Genomic DNA, 8,481 nt, shown 5'->3' with positions numbered 1-8,481 from the left:
TTGTCACCTAGCTTTCTGGGAACCTCCATCACCTTGGCAGGTTTCCTCTTAGAAGAAAACCTTTTTCTTGTTCCCTTTATCTCAGAAAGCAAGGTAGGTGGCTAAGGGAACTCCTATTTTCTTTTGCCAGGGAAGGGGAGAGGATGAATTTCAGTGCATACTTTTCTTTCTAACTCTTCATCCATCAAGTATGTAAGGTGCGTCTACAATGTGACAGGCTCTTTGTCATATGCTGGCATGACAAGGAGGTCAAGATTTTGGTTTCAAGATGTCTGTCGTCTTTCTGAAGGGACAGTTAGAAAACAAAGCACTATGTCTTTGCAGAAGCCTTGGTGACTGTAAGCATTCATACTAAGAAAATAATCGGGGATGTGGACAGAGACTTCTGTACAAGAATGGCAATCATGTATTTCTTTTTCTTTTCTTCAGTTTTTAGAATTGATTGGTAGCAATATCAACATCCCCAAATAGGGAGGGACAGTAAGATACAGCCATGTGAATACTATGTTCACATTACATATCCTATTCTCAGATAATATTTAATGATGTGAAACCTTTCATGATAAGATAGTGAAAAAGTAGGCTAGAATAGGATAGTAGGATAACAATTCTGTTAAAAAGAAAAAGTCCAAATTTAAGCTTTATTGTATCTCCAATGCTGATCAAAGTTGAGCATATGGTAGTTACTAAGAAATACTTCTTTGTTCTTCAACGCAATTAAAAACTTCTGCTCAAAAAAAAAAAAAAAAACTTCTGCTCTTCAAAAAAACAAAAAAACAAAAAACAAAACCTTCTGCTCCTCAGAAAGTATTGTTAAGGAAATGAAGACCAGCCCCAAACTGAAGGGGAAAATAAAAAATGTGTAGAACACATTGCTGGTAAGCACTGGCTCTAGAATACATGAAGAAACAACTCAGTAATAAGAAAACAAATAACCCAATTTTTAAAAATGGGCAAAAGATTAAAACAAAAACTTCACAAAGTAGAGATATTGACAACAAATAAGCACATAAAACGATGTTCAACATCATTAATCATTAGAAAAATGCAAATTAAAACCACAATGAAATATACTACATATGTATTAGGATGGCTCAACAACAACAACAACAAAGGAAAATACAGCATCCTGATGAAGATGTGGGCAACTGAAACTCTCATCCATGGCTGGTGGGAATGCAAATTGGTAGAGCCTCTTTGGAAGTGGTATGACTGTTTCTTGTAAAATTTCTTCTAACATTAATCACATACTTACTGTGTGACTAACAATCTAGTTTCTAGGAGTTTTCCCAAGAGAAATGAAAACACATGGTGCACAAAAATCTATGCATGACTGTTTTAACAGCTCTATTCATAATGGATAAACGTTAGAAACAATCCAAAAGCCCATCAAATGTAGAACAGATAAACAAATTCCAGCATATCCATACAATAGAATATAACTCAGCAAGTCGTGCCTGGGCGGCTTAGTTAAACATCTGACTCTTGTTTTCAGCTCAGGTCATGATCTCAGGGTCATTAGATCAAGCCCCATGTGGGGCTCCACACTGAGCGTGGAGCCTGCTTAAGAGTCTCTCCCCTTCCCTCTCTCTCTGCTCCTCCCCACCCCCTTGTGCTCTCTCTCTCAAAAAATAATTACTCAGTAATAATAATCAAAAAACAGATATTTACATGCAACAACACGGATGAATCTCAAAAGCATTATGCTAAATGAAAAAAGCAAGACTTAAAAGCCAGTTAACTGTACAACTCCATTTGTAAGACATTCGTGAAAAGTCAAAACTACGGGAAAAGAAATTAGATTTGATTGCCAGAGGAGAGGGTGGGGAGACTGGTTTAACCACAGAAATTTCTGTGATGATAGAAATGTTCTATATCTGCTCAGACCAATATGGCAGCCACATACCACATTTGATTTGGGTGCTTGAAATGTGGCTCGTGCAATGGAGAAATCAAATTTTAAATTTGATGAAAATTAAGTAATTACATAATTTTAATTAAAAATGAAATATTAATATAAATAACTACATGTGGTTTGTGGCTATTTATTGGATGGCGCAGGTCTGGAGCATAAAACCTAGATGTATGATTGGCTTCTATTTCTGCAAGATCCAGGAAGCCAGGAAGGCATCAAAGGGCAGCCATCTCTTAGAAGAGGCTGCCCTGAGGGCTGCCTGATGGGACCAGAATATAATGCATGTCCAGGCAAGGAAGGCTTCTTCTGAGCAAATGTTTATTTTACCATGAAGTAATGTTGAGTAGAATTATTTCACCTCATTCATGAGCAAGGCCTTCAACAATGGATTTGTGTTGTGACCTTCTGGAGGGCAAGCTAATAGGCAACATTTTCATTATGAAAACCATTATTCTCACAGCTCTGAATAAAAAAACCTTTAGAATGTGTGCTCCTGAAATTCAAGTAGGACCCCTGTGATCCAAGATAACAGGAGTGGTGGTGTCCAGGAGGTGATGGTGAAGGAGGGATAACCAAGGAAATGTGAGGGGTGTAAGTAATTAGAATCCTTAGGGCATCCCCTCTCTATTCTATCCTTCCCAAATCTTATTAAAGATTTTATTTGAGAGAGAGAAAGAGAGCTCAGGCAGGGGGAGAGGCAGAGGGAGAAGGAGAGAGAATCTCAAGCAGATTCCCTGCTGAACACAGAGCCTAACTTGGGGCTCAATCCCACAACCGTGAGATCATGACCTGAGTCGAAATCAAAAGATGCTTAACTGACTGACTCACCCAGGTGGTCCCCAATCCTGCATATTTAACATGAGCCTCACCGATGAATAGGCAGTGTGCTAACATTGGTTTCCTTCTACCCCCAAATAGAAAATATCCCCGAGTCATTAACAGCCCTGTAAATAGGGGTATGTAAAGGAGGCATAATCTACAGAGAGACAACGGACCTATTTTACTGTAGAAACATGAGAAGAAGAAGGGAAATGGGAAAATGAGGCCCACATGTTTTTCCTTCCAGGCCTCTTCCAGCATGTTCCTCCCCACTCTGACACCATCTCTGCTTCCACAGCAACAGGTCTGGAGCCCCAATTCTACTCACTTGGTGCAGGTGTACCACCGTGGGGCAGCCCCTCAGGGTGGTGGGGTCCCCCCTTGCTCTATCCTACGGAAGTCATTAAAACCCCTGGGCTGTTTTGCAGGCTGTGAGGTGAGGATAGCCTGGATTCTTTACTTTGAAGATTGACTAGAGCTTCCATCAGGATGAAAGCCTCATCCAAAAAAGGCAACGTGTTATTACCCTTTAAATAGGCTTATAAACCTCATTTTAAGAGGGATATTGGTCGAGTTAACTGTAATGGGAGAGTAGTTCTGCAAGGACCAAAGTATTTGAAATTGTGCTTAGTAATGCTAAAAGCCTAATAAAACGGCTTCTCATGACAGTGAAGTTGCCGGATAGCTTTTTGTCTTTTAAGTGAAAGGACAATATAACAGTAAAGACATTAATAATGTTTTAAAATCACAACACTTTCATCATAGTACTTTCTTCTTTTAATTTGTGTGTGGGTAGCCATTATTAGCCTCTTCATACCATCACAGTTTCGCACTGTGCATTTCATTTTCATATTTTGCTTTTTTTCCTCTTAACATTAATTATATACAGAATCTAATGTCCGGTTTTGAAAGTATGAGAAATACAGGTCAGTCTAGCGGCAAGAAAGCTAACCAGGAAGAGGATGACCCTTGTGTGCAGGGGTGGCTTAGAGGGAAGCCCCCTTCAAGGGGCCCTGTCCCCTGTTATATAAGATGCCTCTGAGCTTCCAGGGCCTGCCTGGGGTTACCAGCTTCCTCTATTTTCTTTTAAGATTTTATTTATTTATTCATGAGAGACACAGGCAGAGGGAGAAGCAGGCTCCTTGCAGGGAGCCCGATGTGGGACTCGATCCCAGGTGGAATCACGACCTGAGCTGAAGGCAGATGCTCAACCACTGAGCCACCCAGGTGTCCCGCTTCCTTTGTTTTTAAGATATAGTATGCTCTCCCCTCAAATTCCCCTGGAATTTTCCTTTCCTCCAGAGACTTTTTTTTTTTTTTTTTTGAGAGAGAGAGAGAAAACACCCAGTGGGCAGAGGTAGGGTCAGAGGGAGAGGGACAACCTTAAGCCGGGGCTCAATTTCATAACTCTCAGCAGAAATCAAGAGTTGGATGCCTAACTGACTGAGCCACTCAGGTGCTGCTAAATTCCTAGTATGCAGCAGCAAACTTGTGCCGTCTTCTCTATTTGCCAGACCCGAAACAAAGAATCCAGTACTAATTCAGAGGTGTACGTAGGGAGCTTTCCCCTGAGTTATCATGCAGGCAGACACCTTTGCAGATAGGGGACTACCCAGCAATGAAAGAGTCTGGATTCTGTGTGCAGGATGGCATATAAGCATAGCTTGGATATTAGCCGATCTTGATAACAAGATAAACAGCGAAGAGGATACTTTCTCTGGCCTTGGCCTTTGGAGGCTTTGTGGTGGGTGTTAGAGCAAAGAGACAAATAATCTTCTTTAGAAGACAGTTACAGTCACTTGTTCGTAGAAGTACACTGGAGATGATTAGCAAAAACACTAATTTCTGCAAACCCCTACCTTCCCCACCTCCTATAAAGTAAAAAATGTATTTACCCCATTTTATAGGTGGGAAAAGGCCATAAAGGGAAATAAAGAGAGGCAAATGAGTTGTTACCTGTTGTAAAATGGCAGAGCAATGATTGGAAGTGGCTATTGACCCACTGTTGACACAATCTTTATTATCATCCCAGAGCTTGACTCATGAAGCATCTGAGAAGTCACACTGGGAATCTGTGTAAGACACAGACAAGAAAACAGCCCGAGAGCAGCACGCCCTGAGCAGCAGATGCTCATAATAAACCATGCATGTCACAGGGATGAATATGTTTTCCGTGTGCTAGAAAGGTCCAGGTACCAACGATTCTGAAAGGAGTCCCAGCTGTAGCCAAACTGGCCTCGGGAAAGAGAGGCCTTGCAAGGTCGCCAGCCACCAGGCTTTTGCGGGTCAGTGTTTGACTGGATCCACTCTGGGCATGACTTCCCTCCTCTCCTGCCCAGGGCCCTGCCTGCCTTTCCAGTCGGAGGAAAAACTAGAGTTGGAAATTCATAGCAGACATTTTTGCTGTAATTTTTTCTTTAGTCTATATCAGTTTATTTTAGTGCTTTATTTTCCCCTTTGATTTCATTCAGTATTTTCTCTGCTGTTTCCCCATTGCATGTGCTCTAGGTGGAGTATTGGGCACGTTATAGGGCGAGGACATATTTGCCTGTGGGAGGGCCTCCTTGCACTGCCACACGGGGTAGAGGACTGGATTTCTGAGCCTGAGGATCTCTTTATGTGGATCCTGAGTCCTGGAGTCATGTGATGGTCCCTCTTCCTCTGTAAGTCCCACCCTACTTTTGGGAAAATTCTCCCATTGAAGGACTTACTGTGGTATCTGTATCAACAACACCCTGTCTTAAGTCTCCTACAAATTAGTCAATTTAACATCTCTGAAGATTGTTACATTTTTAATTCATTCAACAGTTAATATATTCATGTAATTCAAAACTCAAAAGATGCAAAAAGGTATATAGTGAATCTATATGCCCTTCCTCCTCTGATTGCCTCCCCAGAAACCTCTAAATCCCCTTTCCAGGGCAACTGAGATAATCAATTTCCAAGGTATTTTAGGCATTCAGAAGAAATTCATACATATATTTTTTTTCTTTTTATAACACACATGATAATATGTACATACATTATTATGTACCTATGGCTCAGCGGTTTAGTGCCTGCCTTCGGCCCAGGGTGTGATCCTGGGGTCCTGGGATGGAGTCCCACATCGGGCTCCTGCAGGGAGCCTGCTTCTCCCTCTGCCTGTGTCTCTGCCTCTTTCTATCTCTCATGAATAAAAAAATAAAATATTAAAAAAAAAAGATTTAAGTTGTTTCTAACCATTTTACTATTTCAAAAAGTGTTACAGTGAACCATCTTGTACAAAGGCAACTTTGCTTGTGTATGCAAGTTTATCTATAAGATAAATCCTTAGAAACAGATGGGTGTATCAAAAGGTAGGTGCATTTGTAAAACGGAGGTTGCCTTCCATAAAAGTTGGAGGGCAATTTCTATCAGAAATATAGGAATGCCTTTTCCCTCATTATCTTGCCAATATGCCAACTTTTGATCTTTGTCAAGCTGATAGGTGAAAAATGGTATTTATTTTTAATTTACATTTCTCTTAGTATGAAGAGGAGTTGAAAAATTTTTAATGCTTAAGACACGTTTGTTTTCTTTCTGTTGTGAGTTGTTTATTCATAAATTATGTTGATTCTTCTATTGATTTGTTGGTGTTTTGGTCATTTTTAATATGGCTTTTTAGAAACTCTCCATATTGCTAGCCTAATAAGCAATGCTTTGATAACTCTTTTGTGTAAATTAGAAAATATTATAAATTATTGGTGTATAGGTCAAAAGTCTCCTCTAGGGCAGCCCCGGTGGCTCAGGGGTTTAGCACTGCCTTCAGCCTAGGGTGTGATCCTGGAGACCCAGGATCAAGTCCCACATCGGGCTCCCTGCATGGAGCCTGCTTCCCCCTCTGCCTGTGTCTCTGCCTCTCTCTCTCTCTCTGTCTCTCATGAATAAATAAATAAAATCTTTTTTTTTTTTTTTAATTTTTTTTTTTTTATTATTTATTTATGATAGTCACAGAGAGAGAGAGAGAGAGAGAGAGAGAGGCAGAGACATAGGCAGAGGGAGAAGCAGGCTCCATGCACCGGGAGCCTGATGTGGGATTCGATCCCGGGTCTCCAGGATCGCGCCCTGGGCCAAAGGCAAGCGCCAAACCACTGCGCCACCCAGGGATCCCAATAAATAAATAAAATCTTAAAAAAAAAAGTCTCCTCTAGAAGAACTTTATTTTTAATGCTGTTACATATTCATTAGACAAAAACCTTTTTAAAAATTTAAGATTTTATTTATTTATTTATTTATTTATTTATTTATTTATTTGAGAGAGAGCACACATGAGTGGGGGTAGGGGCAAAGGGAGAAGGAGAAGCAGACTCCACGCTGAGCACAGAGCACTTTGTGGAGCTCCATCCTGGGATCCAGAGATCATGACCCGAGCTAAAGGCAGATACTTAACTGACTGAGCCACCCAGGCGCTCCAAACAAAAACCTTTCATTATTGATATTTTCTAACATACACAGAAATAGAGAGAACAGCATAACAAACTTCCACGCACTAATACCCAGCTCCAGCAATCGTCTGCACGTGGCCAATTTTATTTCATTTTCATCTATAACCTCCTCCTGCTACCCTCTACCCTCCCACAAAACTTTCCTTGCCTCTTAGACTGTTAAGATGCAAAATCCTTGGTGTTCTATAATTTTGCCATAATGATTGTTACTGTTTTAAAATATTACTCTTACGTCTTCTAAGCGAAATCCACTGTCATTTTTTAATATCATCAAATATTGGGATCCCTGGGTGGCGCAGCGGTTTGGCACCTGCCTTTGGCCAGGGCGCGATCCTGGAGACCCGGGATCGAATCCCACGTCAGGCTCCCAGTGCATGGAGCCTGCTTCTCCCTCTGCCTGTGTCTCTGCCTCTCTCTCTCTCTCTCTCTGTATGACTATCATAAATAAATAAAAAAATTAAAAAATATATCATCAAATATTTAGTCAGTATTCAAATTTGCCTGATTGTCTCCTAAGTTTTTTGCTACAAATGGTTTGTTCACACCAGAATCCAAACCCACGTACATTTTGCATTGGGTTGGTGCATCTCTTAAATCCTTTAAATCTAAAAAAAAAAAAAAAAAAAAATCCTTTAAATCTATAGATTCCTCTCCCTTATTTTTTTCTTGCAATTGTTTAAGAAGGTGGGTCTGTAGTCCTGTAGAACTTGAGACACTCTAGATTTTGTTAGATTTGTCATATTGCTTTTTAACATGTTTTTCCTGTTCTCTTGTATTTCCTACAAATTGGTGCTCAGAACTAAAGGCTTGCTCTGTTTCAAGTTTGATTTTTTTTAATGTGGCAAGTATATTTCAGGGGTGTTATTGTGCACTTCTGTTGAATTATGTCAAGAGACACATAAAATCTGGTTGTCTGGGTATTGAGTTTGATCGGCAGTTTAGCTGACATTCTGCTTTTGAAGAAGGCTATTAGGTATAGAAAACAAAACTTGTCTCTATAGAAAATGAAGTGCCAGAGGAGAGACCCACAGCTTCCCTTTGGGAGGAGAGAATACGCAATGCGGGGAACTGGCTTTCATATTTAATACAGTAAAAGGCTTAGAACCACACTGTGTTCTTTTAGTTCAGGCTCCTTTTAGTCTTCTTCTTCTTCTTTTTTAAGATTTTATTTATTTGAGAGAGAGTGAGCAAAAAGAGCAAAAAAGAGCAAAAAGAGCAAGTGAGCGCCCATGCATGGGGTGTGGGAGAGGGAGAAAGAGAGTCCCTGTGGAGCCAGACCCGGGC

This window comes from Vulpes lagopus, chromosome 11 (genome assembly GCF_018345385.1).
Source record: "Vulpes lagopus strain Blue_001 chromosome 11, ASM1834538v1, whole genome shotgun sequence".
NCBI lineage: Eukaryota > Metazoa > Chordata > Mammalia > Carnivora > Canidae > Vulpes > Vulpes lagopus.
The sequence above is the reverse complement of the archived record's forward strand: the minus strand, read 5'-3'. Positions refer to the sequence as shown.